Raw genomic sequence first — 14,251 nt, forward strand, 5'->3', positions numbered from 1 at the left:
TTTTCCAAATTGTTACAAATTCCAATTTCTCTTAATTTCAACGAATAGGCTGGTCCCATTAAACAAAGACATATGATATTGATGATGATGATATTATCATTTAGATACTAACCATGCTGGTTCACAGATCTGTATGGAAGAAACTGATACCTTAATAATATTAAATATTTCAATCCATGAACATAGAATATCCCTCTTGCATTTATCTGGTCTTCTTTTATTCTTTTATTTCTGTTTGAATTCTCATTACACACATTAATAGGTTCTGTAGATATGATGCTACTAGCACTTTTAAATAGTAATTGTTACGTTTTAGTTGGCAGAGGTTCTGTGCTTGCATCTAAAAATGTAATTTAAGAACCAGTGTTATGCCCCTGTAATTCCAGTGCTCAAAAGGTGGAGGGAGATGGATCACAAATATCAGTCCAGTAGAAACAGTTACAATCTCCTGTTTTAATACTAAAGTGTTTTAGATAGAGCACTAGCTTTGAGCCAAAGAAGCTCAGGGACAGTGCCCAGGCCAGAGTTCTGCTGTAACACTTAGAGAACAGCAGACTGAATGAGATCCATGTGCCATCAAATCAAATCATATTATTTAACCTTACCTTACAGGCAGGTGAAAGAGAACACAAAGGAATAAAACTCAAGAGGGCAAAGGGTCAGGATAATTTAAATAGTCTCAGCTTCAGTGGATCTGAAGTGGCTGCGTCTTCCATCCCAAATTAGCAGGCCTCTTTAGTCATGTGTGATGGAGGCAGGCAGGAGAGAGGGGTCGGATCTGGGTGAGGCTGTAGTGGCATCTCAGAGTCCCCTGGATATATTGTCACACCTCCTGCTGGTTGCCTGCAAATTTCTACACAGACTGGTTAAAGGCATTTTCAAACAGATTTTAGAAGGCGTGGGCCTTTAATCCCCATGACCTATCCCAGAGGCTTTATGGAAAATCCAAGCTCCAGGCTAATGGTCATTCACCCTGGTTGGGGTTTCAAAATCTGTCATAGTTGTGGTGGACGGAAGTAGAGCACTTGGTCAGGAGAAGTTACCTCGGTGGTGTTAGCATTTCCCTAGCCTCAGGTCCCTTCCCTCTGCGAGCAGCCTGCACCTAGAAGAGCTGTAAGTCTGCCAGGACTGTCGGTGTGGGCTCACCAGTATCTACCTTTAAAGGAGTTTGTTGTTCTGGATGAAGCTGTGACAACAGGGCTATAATTGATTCCAACATACTCTCAACATGGGTCAATCTATCTTTAGGAGGCTCATTGTATATTTTTTTTCTCAGTGTCTGAGCCATCTGAGTCTTTCTTAATATCTAGCCCAGTGGTGAAGTGCATAGAGAATAAAATGACCATTATGCCCCTAACAGCTATTTTGCTTCTGTACCTTTGCTTGCTAACCCATGGGGAAGTGGAAAAATACCAGCAGTCTTCCTATAGCTACTCTGTAACCATACGCCCCCCCCACACCCCACTGTGAACTCTGTACATACCCAAATCTGAGCATTGGAGATAACGGCCATCTGGCCCGGGACGCGCCAGGAGCCCACTCAAGTTTGGACATGACTAAGTGCCCGGTCTCAGACCCGGCTCGGATCTGGGCACAAGAGATAGGAACCATCTGGCTCCAGGAATGTGGCTACGTGACCACTCCTGGAGGCCCACCCAGAGCTGTACCCCAAGGTTAAGCCCGTCTGGTGCCGTGCTTCAGCAGGAAGACCCAGGCCAATCCTGAGGCTACCAGTAAACCAGGGCAAATGTCAACCAATCATGTACTTGTAACCAGGGGTCTTCCCCAACTTCCCTGTGCTTGTCTATAAAAGCTGTGCTGGGATTGTGCTCTGGGCCTCTCAGCAACACTGGCAATGAGAGCGCAGGGGTCCGGGTTCAAACTCCCAATAAAACGACCCTTGCGGTTTGGCTTTGTCTCTGGACTCTGATGGTTGTCTTTGGGAGCCTTGAAATCTGGGCATTACAGTGGGTTCAGATCTTATTAATTTTCTCAGCTCTTCCCGGGAAGCTGCATATGCTCCCGGGGCTGGGCAACACTGATCAGGACCCCGTTCAGTTTCTCTGATCGACTGATTGAATCTAATCATTCATGTCTAGAATCTAAACAATCTCTGACCAGGTTCCAAAGAGTAAAAGCGTCCCCTGGGGTTTTTCAGGGCCTTTTGTGTCATCATGTCCATGAATCCTTTTTCCTATTTTTGCCAAACTTGTAAGTTAATGTTTCCTTCCTCTGGGAACCAGGGGCATATTTTCTCAATGAAGTGAAAGAAATGTTCTAACTGACTTTGCCCCACTTTCACTCCCTGGGCATGAAGTGTCCTTTTGAGGGCTTGCACGTACAGAGTGCGACTGTTGCCTTGTCCCATTATATTTCACTCCTGACTATACTTTTTCGTACTCTCTCCCACTCTCGTTCCCAAGTGATTGGACGTCCTGTCCTCTTACCTCAGCGGGGTCCTCTGCCTTCGTCCCAGGTGTTCAGGTCTCTGTTAGGGCACCACTCTGCCGGAGCCAGCCGGCAGCAAATAGGGAATCCTGATTGAGGGGGCAAGGATTAAAGAAAAAGAAAGATAGACAAAAGAAAAAAGAAGACAAGAGACAAAAGATGGGGTTCGGGAGGTCTGCAGCTTAAGATGGTAACTCAAGACTGCAGCCACGTTTATTCTTAACTTCCAATTTATATGGAGTTTAGGAACCAGGGAATAACATAGGGTTGCAAAAATTCAAGAACACAAAGAGGCTTTGAAGTTCGCAACATCTGTTGGCAGTAAAGACAGGATGAAGTTGATTAACATAGGAATGTACTCCAGCAGTCATAGCAAAGCAATTCTGGATAGGGGAAGAGTTACTAGTAAACAAATGTCCTTGCACTTAGCATATCCTTGTGATAACAACACAGCCAGAGGTCAAAATGAGATTAGCTGCTGTTTCAGATCCCAATATAGAAGCTCATGTTCTCTTCTCTCTCCTCAGGCAATATTTGTTCTACTTTCAGGTAAATAAACTCCTGTTTATTTGTGCTATTTTTTTAAAGGCTGGGTGTGGGAGCTTACTGCTGTAATTCCAGTCAATTGGGAGACCAAGCCAGGAGAATTGAGATTCAAGATCAGCCCAGGCAAAAGGTGTGAGGGTCTATCTGGGGGACAAACAAACAAACAAACAAACAAAAAGCAGGGTAAGCCAGGGCCGCTGGCTCATGCCTGTCATCCTAGCTACTTAGGAGGCTGAGATCTGGAAGATCACGGTTCAAAGCCAGCCAGAGGAAGGAAAATCTGTAGGACTCTTGTCTGCAATGAAGCACCAAAAAGGTAGAAGTGGAGCTGTGGATCTAGCAATAGAGTGCTAGCTTTAAACCAAAGAGAGCTTAGGGACAGCATCCAGGCCCAGAATTCAAGCCCCAGGACCACCACACGCCCCCTATACCTGCCCATGAAACGAATTGCTTGTGTATCCCAGAGTTGTGTGTGTGTGCGTGTTTGTGTGTTTTTGTACCAGTACTGGAGTTTGGACCCAAAGCCTGGTCACTCTCCCTTAGCTTTTTCACTCAATGCTGGTGCTCCACCAGTTGAACCACAGCTCCACTTCTTGACTTGTTTGTTGGTTCCTGGGAGATAAAAGATAAGGGCAGAGTTTCCTGCATCATCTGGCTTTGAACCACACTCAGACCCCAGCCTCCTGGGGAGCTAGGATGACAGGCTTGAGCCACTGATACCCAGCTCAGAGCTTTATTATTATTGTTATTATTGCCTTATTTTTTCCCTAATGTGAATGAACCAAAAATCTTGCCTAGAGATTTTTTTCTTTCCTTCCTTCCTTCCTTCTTTCTTCCTTCCTTCCTTCTTTCTTTCTTTCTTTCTTTCTTTCTTTCTTTCTTTCTTTCTTTCTTTCTTTCTTCTTCTGTTGGTTGGTTATGGAACTAGAACTCAGGGTCTGGATGCTGTCCATGAACTATTTCACTCAAGACTAGCACTCTAGAACTTGTAGCTACAGTTGCAGTTTTAATTTTCTGGTGGTTCATTGGAGAAAAGACTCTTACAGACTCTCCTGCTGGGGCTGGCTTTGAACTGCGATCTTCAGATCTCAGCCTCCTGAGTGGCTAGGATGATAGGCAGGAGGTAGAATAAATTCATGAACCCTAGTGGCAAGTGTAAGTGGGATAAGATGTGGGAAGAGGCAGGGAAAGCTGTTCCTGCACTGTGAAGATAGTGAAAAGCAAGCAAAACTTAGCCCTCTCCCATGGCACACGGTGGCAAATTTTCTCCCTGTTCCTAAATTCATTACACATAGCCAAATGAAGCCTTGGACCTAAGATGAATAGACTCCTTTTTCCTCTTTCTCAAAATTAGGGAAGAAGTCAGGTAGGAAAAGGCAGCCTCCTTGGAGAACAGAAGAACATGGCAGTGAGGCAGATGGCTAAACTAAAGGAATGTGACAGGAAAACACAGTTGCCTTTATTCTTGGAAAACAAAAACAAAATCACGTCCTTCGGCTGCTCAAATTGCACACACAAAAGACTATCTTAAAGGAAGGGGATACAGAGCTGGGTGCTGATTGCTCACACCTGTCATCCTAGCTATGCAAGAGGCTGAGACCTGAGGATCATAGTTCAAAGCCAATACTGACAGGAAAGCCCTTGAGGCTCCATATCCCCAATGAACCACCAAAAAGAAAATAAAAAATAAATAAAAGCCAGAAGTGGAGTTGTGGCTCAATGTGGTAGAGTGCTGGCCTTGAGGGGGAAAATAAAAAAGCTCAGGGATAGCACCCAGACCCTAAGTTCAAGTCCCAGAACTAGCATCAAATTAAAGATTTATGTGAGACCCACTTAAATCCTGTGGCCAACCCCGACAGTGCCCATTACAGGAGTGAGTCCCAGGAATTTGAAAGGGATTATCTTCTTTAGGGAACCACCACCATCCCACACTTTTTTTTTTGCTCAGTCATGGGTCTTGAATTTAGGACCTGGGCACTGTCCCTGAGCTCTTCTGCTCAAGGCTTGCATGTTACCACTTGAGCTACAGCACAACATTTGGTGTTCTGGTGGCTCACTGGAAATAAGTCTTACCGACTTTTCTTCCTCCAGCTGGACTTGACCCACGATCCTCCAGATCTCAGCCTCCTGAGTAGCTGGGATGACAGGCAAGAGCCATTAAGTGCCTGGCAAGGAGCCCCATTCGAGAAGGAGATTTTTGCCTGGTCAGAGGCTGTAATGTCCTTGAGACAGAAGCCCCTTATCAGGAAGTTGGTGCTGAATTCCATCTGTCATAAAGATGTATGTACCCAGCTTGAACACCTCATATTAAGGGCCTAAATATATAGGACCTTCCTAGCTTTGAATATTTACATTTCCAGTATGCCTACTTCCCCACCCCCACCCCACAGTACTGAGCTTGAACTCAGAATCACACATATGCTGGGCAGATGTTCACCTGATGAGTTTTATATTTATTTTTATTATTACTTTCTGTGCTGGTGGTGAGGCTTGAACTCAGGTCCTGGGCATTGTCCTTGAGATTTTGTGCTCAAAGCTAGTGCTCCACTGCTTTGAGCCACAGCTTCAGTTCTAACTTTTGTGATGGTTCATTGGAGATTATAGTCTCATGGATTTTCCCGCCTAGGGCTGGCTTTGAACCACCATCCTTGTCTAGACCTCAGCCTCTAGAGTAGCTAGGATGACAGGAATGCTGGGCCACTGGCACCTGTTTATGTAAGTTTAAGATCATTTTTCTCTCCATGAGGACATGCGCCAAATCATAGCTACTTTGCTCTGTTGCCTGGGCAGACAGAAAGCTACCCCGTGTTCACAGATGCATTCAAATCTGTCCTTTCCCCCATTTCACAGTAAATTCAGAATTGTGGCTGAAGCTGGCTCAGATGCCCAAAGAAATCCATCAAACATTGTCTATCTTTCCCAGGACTAAGGATACAAAATATGCCTGGCTACTGGAATGGGAAATGGACCTGCCCTGGGTCAGCTGACTTTTGTGGCTTTGTATCCAGATACTAGGACTTGTTGAGTGATGTGTCCCCAATAATTCAGTCCAGAGGCCTGGAGGGAAGAATAAACTGGCCAAGGTTTTCGGACCAGGTCATCAGAGCTGCAACCAAACGAGAAAGGTGCCTCTCAAGGAAGGGTACTGCCCTGGCCTATGTCCTGCAAGGGTTAACAGGATGTCTCTAAGAAAACAGCCATGTGACTGAAATTCAAGCTCATGGAACAGCCTGGGGGGGGGGGGGTTCACATGCATCAGTCTCCAGAACCAACCCAAAGGCTCTGTGCAGCCTGCCTGAGCTTTCCACTTATCTTTTAGCCCCGCTAATTGGATACCCTCTCCTGCACCTGCCTGATGGGTACCATCAGCTAATTGAATGCTGTTTAAGTACTATTCCTCCTGGGGCCATGGGCTGGAACCCAAGGCAAAGTTTACTCCATGATCTCTCAGCCATGTGTGGGTTCTAAAGTTTATACCACAGATATTCCAAGGAGGAGAGAGACCAGATAAAAGACTAAAATTTCCTGTTTTTTTAATGTGTAGTAAGATGACTACAGCTAAACATAATACCTGTGTATTTGAAAAGTTGAGTAAAAGGATCTGAGTACTTTAATCACAGAGAAATATGGTGGCCGGGTATGGTGGTACACACCTGTAACTCCAGCTACATGGTTTTTATGGGTAAGAGAATTGCTTTCAATCCAAAGGTGGCCCTAGACCCAAACATGAGATTCTGAGAAATAAGTAAAGCAAAAAGGTCTGGAGATGGTTGAGTGCTAGCCTACCAGCTAGCACTGGTAGGAAGAGGCCCTGAGTTGAGAGAGAGAATGAGAGACAGCTATGTTTACTGGGATAGAACCATCATTCACCTCATTATACACGATAATTAAAAATAATTTAAGCCAGGTGCTGCTGGCTCATGCCTATAACCCTAGTGACTCTGGAGGCTGAGATCTGAGGTGCCAAGATTTAAATTATCCAGGTAGATCTCTGAGAGATTCTTTATCTGCAATTAAACTGAAAAAAGCTGAAAGTTGACGTGTATCTTAAGTGGTAGAGTGCCAGCCTTGAGCAGAAAAAAGTCAAGTGATATGGTGAGGCTGTAAGTTCAAGTTACATTACTGGCACCAAAAAAAAAAAAAAAAAAAAAAAAGAAAAGAAAAAGAAAAACATTTCATACAAGCACACACACATGCCACTGTAGGTAATTTTTCCTTCTTTATTATAAAAAATTAAAACAGAAATTAAGAACTGTCTCCAAGTAGTGCAAAAATAGCTCAATGGAGCAGACCTAATAAGCTAGGTATAGACTTTAATGCATTATTTAAAAGTTTAGAGTATATTAAGGAAGATATCATAAATTCCTGAAGAAAAGGAATTTGTGTGTGTGTTTGTGTATGTGTGTGTGTGTGTGTGTGTGTGTGTGTGCTAGGATAATTACCTAATTATTTTGAGCCATAATAAAAGTCTACCATAATACCCAGTGTTCACTGGAATCAATTCCAGATGTGTTAAATAATCCGTTATAAAATTTGGAATAACAGTTGGGCCACTTCTGGCTCATGCCTATCATCGAAGCCACTCAGAAGACAGCGATCTGAGGAGTCGAGTTCAAAGCTAGCCCAGGGCAGGAAGGTCTGGGACACTTACTACCAATTAATCACATGCACAAAGCAGTGGGCTGGGGATGTGGCTTAATGGCAGAGTGCTTGCCTAGCATGCATGAAGCCCTGGGTTCTATTCCTCAGCACCACATAAACAGAAAAAAGCCAGAAGCGGGGCAGTGACTCAAGAGGAAAGAGTGCTAGCCTTGAGCAAAAATGAAGCCAGGGACAGTGCTCAGGTCCTGAGTTCAAGCCCCAGGATTGGAAAAAAAAAGCCGGCAGTGGAGCTGTGGCTCAAGTGGTGGAGTACTATAACCTGGAATGACAATCCTAAGTGACAGTGTCCAGGCCCTGAGTTCAAGCCCCAGATCTGATACAAAAATAAAAATAAAAGATGAAAGTGGAAAAATGGCAAATGTCTTCTAATGCCCAAGACGAGAGAAACCCACCAAGAAGACCACCGAGAGCCAGACGTTCCAAAATGCAAAAGCAAGGCTTTATTCAGGGGAGCTGCAACTCGGGCCTTGTCCCTTACACCAAGGCAGCGGAGATAGGGAGGAAGCTCTGAGTTAGATTTTTACAGGGCTTATAAAGGCAAAAACTATGAAATTTACAGCAAACAGGTGTTTGGGCAGAATTAGGGTATGGACTGAAGGCTGATTGGCTTGGGGCTAGGGGCATTCTAGGACGTCAAAGGTTATCAAGGGAGTTTCCTGGCTATCTGGGTTTTTACAGGCTGTCCTTCCAAATGGGTGATTGACAGTCTTTCCCAAGGCCATGCACAGCACAGAGTGGAGCCTTACTTTAAGATAGCTTTGTTCTAGGAATTTACAAGCGGGGCAGGGAGTCTGACTTTATGGTTGTTAAGGAATTTGCAGCTCAACAGCTTAGCACAAACAAGCCTGGGTTTTATGCATGCTCAGGGTCATTTATATTTTAATGTAAACAACAAACTGACACCTCAGAACAGAGTCACTTTAATTTAACCCTTCAGTCTAATGTATAATTTTTAATGCCTTTATGAAGACAAGTTAGGGCCAAGGATTATAGATCAATGGTAGAGCATTTTGCCCAGCATTCGTGAACCTGGGGCTTTGATTTCCAAGACTGCAAAAATTTTAATAATGACTTGTTCTAAAAGAAAGTTACTGAGGCGCCAAGCACAGCACGTTCTCTGTCATCCCAGCTACTCAGGAGGCTGAGATCTGAAGGCCACGGTTGACAGCCAGCCCAGGCAGGAAACCTTGAGCCTTGCCGCCAAGGAATCACCAAAAAGTTGGAAGTGGAGCTGCGTCTGCTTGGTAGCCAATAGGAACTGTCATCTGGGGACCGTAGCCAATCATAAACGGAGAGCTTGAATCAGCCAATCAGCGCCGTCCGTTCCTTCCTGCATCCGTAAGCTGCCATGGGCATCGAAGAGCCAATATCACCCTAGACGGGGCTGGGGCGGGTGGGGCTGAGTCTACATGCTCCTCCCATTCCTTCTTCCCGCCAATCAGTAGTGTGAAGGCTGGTGGGGCATAAGGGCGGCCTTCTTAGCTAGTCACTTCCAGTCACCAGCCAATAGAAACAGAAACTGCTCAACCAATCAGCGCCACTCATCTTCTCACATGCCCTGCACTACCTTGGAAACACATTGGGCAGATCCAAATGCAGATGGGAGTGAGGGGTGCGTGCGAGGTTGGCTCCAACTTATGCACATTCGGGCTGTCGGGCTGGTTTCTCCCCCTCACTAGCACGGACCAGTGGACCCGCCCACAGGAGGGGCAGAGCCTCCTGGAGCCGGAAATTCTGAAATGGATTCTCTGTTCTCTTTCAGGCCGATGACATGGTGAGTGAACCGGGCCTTTGAAGGGTTTGTTTGCCGGCATGGTGTCTCCCTCAGCCGCCTCAGGTATCGGGCAACACCCCGGGTTGCTCTTTAATCCTGGATCTCGGCCTTTCTCTTCATACTCTACTCCATGTGTGGCCTGAGGTCAAGGCCCATGGGTTCCCGGACCTGGGTGACCCGGGGTGGGGGGTGGGGAGGTGGAGAGAAGAAACTCGGGGTGCTCCAGTGTGGATCCCAAGTCTTGACCCGATGGGTGACGCGGGTGGGGTGACATGGCGGGGATTCCTGGAAACCCCTAGTCCCCACCGCAGCGGTTCCCAGCCCCACGGGGGTCACTCAGCCTGCAAACGAGCCCCAGTGAAGGAAGGAAACAGTCATAATGGCAGCTAGTACTTAAATATCCAGTGAAACTGTGATTCATTAGAGAACTGTTGAGCCGGGTGCCAGAGGCTCACACCTGCAATCCCAGCTACACAGGAGTCTGAGATATGAGGATGGTGGTTTGAATCCAGCCTGGGCAGAAAAGTCCATGAGATTCATGATCTCCAATAAAATCCTCAGAAAATGTCAGAAGTGGCACTGTGGCTCAAGTGGTAGAGCTCTAGCCTTGAGCAGAACAGCTAAGTAAACGTGTGAGGCCCTGAGTTCAAGTCCCAGTGATGGCACATACCGCCCCTCCCCCACCCCCAACAATTATAAGACAGAGCCTCATCCACCTTACAGATTTTGTTTTTTTTGGCCAGTCCTGGGACTTGAACTCAGGTCCTGTGCATTGCCCCTGAGCTGCTTTTTCTGGAGACTCGCACTCTACAATTGATCAGCATTGCCACTTCTGGCTTTTTCTGTGTCTCTGTTAATGAGGAATCAAACTCTGTGCTTCATACATGCTAGGTAAGCACTCTACCACTAAGCCACATTCCCAGCCCCCTACACTACGTTTTTATAGTGGTTTATTATTATTATTATTATTATTATTATTATTATTGAATAGATTGCTCTTACGAAAAGCTGGAAAAGTTGAGCTAGGAGATGTCCCCACCTAGTGGCCATTTCGTGTCACAGCAGTTTGTTTGTACAGTTTTCTGGGAATCCAGACAGTGGAGATGGGTATATCAATTGCCACTTTGTCTTTTAGCTTGAAAGCTTTTAATTTTTAGCAGTGTAATGGGGGGAGGATGGAACCCGACACCAGTAGTTCACACCCATCATCCTAGCTACTCAGGAAGTTGAGATCTGAGGATCATGGTTCAAACCAACCCAGGCAGGAAAGTCTGTGCGACTCTTATCTCCACTAACTTCCCAGAAAAAGAAAAAGAAAAAGCTGGAAGCGGGGCACTGTGGTTCAAGTGGTAGAGGACCAGCCTTGAGGAAAAAAAAGAAGCACAGGGACAGCGCTCAGGTCCTGAGTTCAAACCCTAGGACCAGCAATAAACAAAGCAGTAAGTTTGCATGCTTCTATGTATACATTGAATAATAATCAAGGACCACCAAATATTGATATAGTCTAACTGCTCAGGAGGCTTGAGATCTGAGAGTTGAGGTTCAAAGACATCCCAGGCAGATAAATCAGAGAGGCTTTTTCCCTCAGTCCTGGGTTTAAGTTCAGGGCATAGGCACTGCCTCTTAATTAGTTAATTTATTTCTTCTACCTTGGCTGCCTTTGAACTGTGATCCTCAGATATCAGCTTCCTTGAGTAGCTGGGATTATGGGTGTGAGTCATGGTATCCACCTTCGCTCTTTCATTAATATGGTGGTGGGTTATGGAGATGACTTTTACTCCACTCCTTGCAGGTAGCTCCTGAGAAACAGTTATTGCTCAGGACAAAAGCTTTCTGTAAGATGTGGTCTAAGCATTTGGTGCTGACATTATTGCTGGATTACACCAACTCCACACCCTGGATACTGTGTTTTGAGACATTTCTCCAGGCAAGGTAAGCCACTATTTTTTATTTCCTAACTGATTACCTCTCAGCTTACAGATTTTCCCCTCTGTCCTGTTCTGGAGTGAACACAGGGTCTGGGCTCTATCCCTGAGCTTTTGTGTTCAAGGCCTGTGCTCTAGCACTTGAGCTACAGCGCCACTTCTAGCATTTTGCTAGTTCTTTGGAAAGAATAGTCTCATGGACCTTTTTTCTGCCCAGGCTGGCTTTGAACCGAGATCCTCCAGATATTAGCCTCCTGAGTAGCTAGGATGATAGGCATGAGCCACCAGTGCCCGATTCTTTATTATTATTACTTTTTGTGTGTGTTCAACTTTGAGATTTGCATCTAAAACTAGAGAGAGAGTTTCAGTGTTATGTGTGATTACCTTGACTTTCTCCTGTTTAGTAGCAGAACCATCGTAGAATGTTCTGGGCTCCAAGATTCCAGGGAATTTTTTGAAGAGTCCTCAGAGTTAACAAGCAAAAGGTCCAAGGAGTGGCCAGCGAGTGTGCTGCTCTTTAGGACTACATTAGCTTTTTAAAAAAACATTTAAAATTTTTATTTTTTGTCTGTTGTAGGCTTGAACTCAGGGCCTGGGTTCTGCCCTAAGCTCTTTTGCTGAAAGCTCGCACTAAACCACTTGAACCACTGTAACACTTCTGGTTTTCTGGTGGTTCATTGGAGGTAAGAGTCTCAGAGACTTTTCTGCCCGGGCTGGCTTTGAACTGTCATCTTTAGATCTCAACCTCCGGAGTAGCAAGGATGGCAGGCATGAGCCACTGGTTCCTGGCTTTCAATGTTTATTTTAAAATCTTTATATTCTGTTCATGAAAATTGTTATTTTCCTTCTACAGTAAATCCCCCGGAATTGAGCTCTAGAGTATCAATGGGGGCCAATTAAATGAATCCATGTTTCTCCTGAGCTATGTCAAATGGAAAATTAGAAAATCTGTAAAGGAGTCTATGACGGATGAATGTCTGATCTTTGTTTCTTTGACAGTGCGGAATTTTGAACTCAGGGCGTGTGTGCTAGGCAGGTGCTCTATCACTTGAGCTAGGTCCCCAGTCCTTTGTCTTTGATTTTTTTTCCTTTTGGCAGTAATTGGGTTTGAACTAAAGTCCTGGTGCTTTCTTGCCTGAGCCACACCTGTAGCCCTCTTGACTCTCTAGTTTTGAGATTAGGGAGCATCACTTTTCACTTAGACCTGGACTGGGATCCTCCTGCTGTTTGCTTCCTGGCATAACAGGCATAGGTTCCCATACTCAGCTGCTTCTCTTACCATGGATTCTTGTAGACTTCTCTGTCCAGGCTGTCCTAGATAGTAATCCTCCTGTTTACATTCCTGTGTGTCTGAGATGATAAGCACCTGCCACAACACTCAGCTTTTCTTGGTTGAGATGGGGTCCTGCCAACCTTCTTTATCCCCAGCTGTCCTTGAACCAAAAGTCCTTTCAACCTCTCAGGACAGCTAGGATTAGAGGAGTGAGCCACTGTGCCCAGCTTGGTTGTATTTTTAAGATGTGGAAAACTGAAAACTGTAGTATAGAAGCCCATGGAATCATAAATGTATTCCAAGCACAAATATGAAAGTTCACTTTCAAGTGTTTGCTGAAATAAAGATGTACATATTTTTCATCTCTTATGAAGTACTTGATCTATTTTATTATGTTCATCCTGTCTATCCAAGCCTATGTATAAAAAATAATAAAACTAGTATTTTAAAGTTTCTACTTAAAACACACATAGAAAATAACCTGGAATTTTTAAATGAAATATACAATAACCTTAACGGCACCCAAAAATCACAGTGTTATGTAAATAGAAATGAATTAAAAGCTTTTTATGTTGATGAGAATCTATATCCTTATTATACCCTAACATTTTCTTGAATGTAATAAAAATAATTTGTACTGGTCCCGGCACTTGAACTCAGGGCCTGGGCACTGTCCCTGAGCTTTTTTTGCACAAGGCTGGCACTAGGCTTAGGCTGGAACTTTGGAAAACTGAATACCACTAAATCAACTCTTGCATATTTTCAAGTTCTTTTCTGACCCCAAAAAACAGCACTGTGGCTGTAAATCCTGATAAGGACCTCGGTCTGAACTCCCCACAAAAGTGCCCTGCTTTAAGCAAGGTGAGCAAGCACTCAGGAGTACTTGTCTGTTTAAGAAATAGGGACCTGGACACCATGGCTCACGGCTGTAGCCCCAGCTACTTAGAAGACTCAGAATCAAGATTCCAGCTGAGGCAGGAACCCCCATGAGACTCTTACCTCCAGCAAACTACCAGGAAATCGGAAGTGGTACTGTGGCTCAAGTGATAGGGCAGTCGCCTTGAGCAAAAGAAGCTCAGACACAGTGCCCATACCCTGAGTTCAAGCCCCAGGACCGGCACAAAAATGAAATACACACTGAGAAAAAAAATAATGGCAAGTCAGTGAATGAAACAATGTTCATAGTTACAAAACTGAAAGTTGTTCTGTGATCTTTATTGTTTTCTTATTAGCATTGATAATTCTTATTATGTACTCAGAGTTGGTTTTTGTTTTGGTAGCATTTAACAATTTTATTTTTTCTGGGTTTGAAAAGGTCATACAAGGAGTTTACCATGTAGTATGTCTATCTCTGACCAGTGTTTCTTTTTTTAAATGGCTTTGGAGCTTGAACTTCGAGTCTGGGCACTGTCCCTGAGCTTCTTTTGCTCAGAGCTAGCACTGTACCACTTGATCCACAGTGCCACTTCTGGCTTTTTTTGCGTGTTTCATGGGAGATAAAGACTCTCACAGACTTTTCCTGCCCTAGCTGGCCTTGAATTCTACTCTAGATGTCAGCCTCCTGGGTGGCTACTCTAGATGTCAGCCTCTTGGGTGGCTAGGATGACAGGCCCAAGTGAGCAC

General features: G+C 44.7%; 1 pseudogene; it reads left to right on the forward strand.

Moving 5' to 3' along the window:
- The window catches only part of LOC125366998, a 48,838-nt pseudogene that overhangs the window by 26,506 nt on the left and 8,081 nt on the right, over positions 1-14,251 (forward strand).

The sequence above is a fragment of the Perognathus longimembris genome, chromosome 18 (genome assembly GCF_023159225.1).
Source record: "Perognathus longimembris pacificus isolate PPM17 chromosome 18, ASM2315922v1, whole genome shotgun sequence".
Lineage (NCBI taxonomy): Eukaryota > Metazoa > Chordata > Mammalia > Rodentia > Heteromyidae > Perognathus > Perognathus longimembris.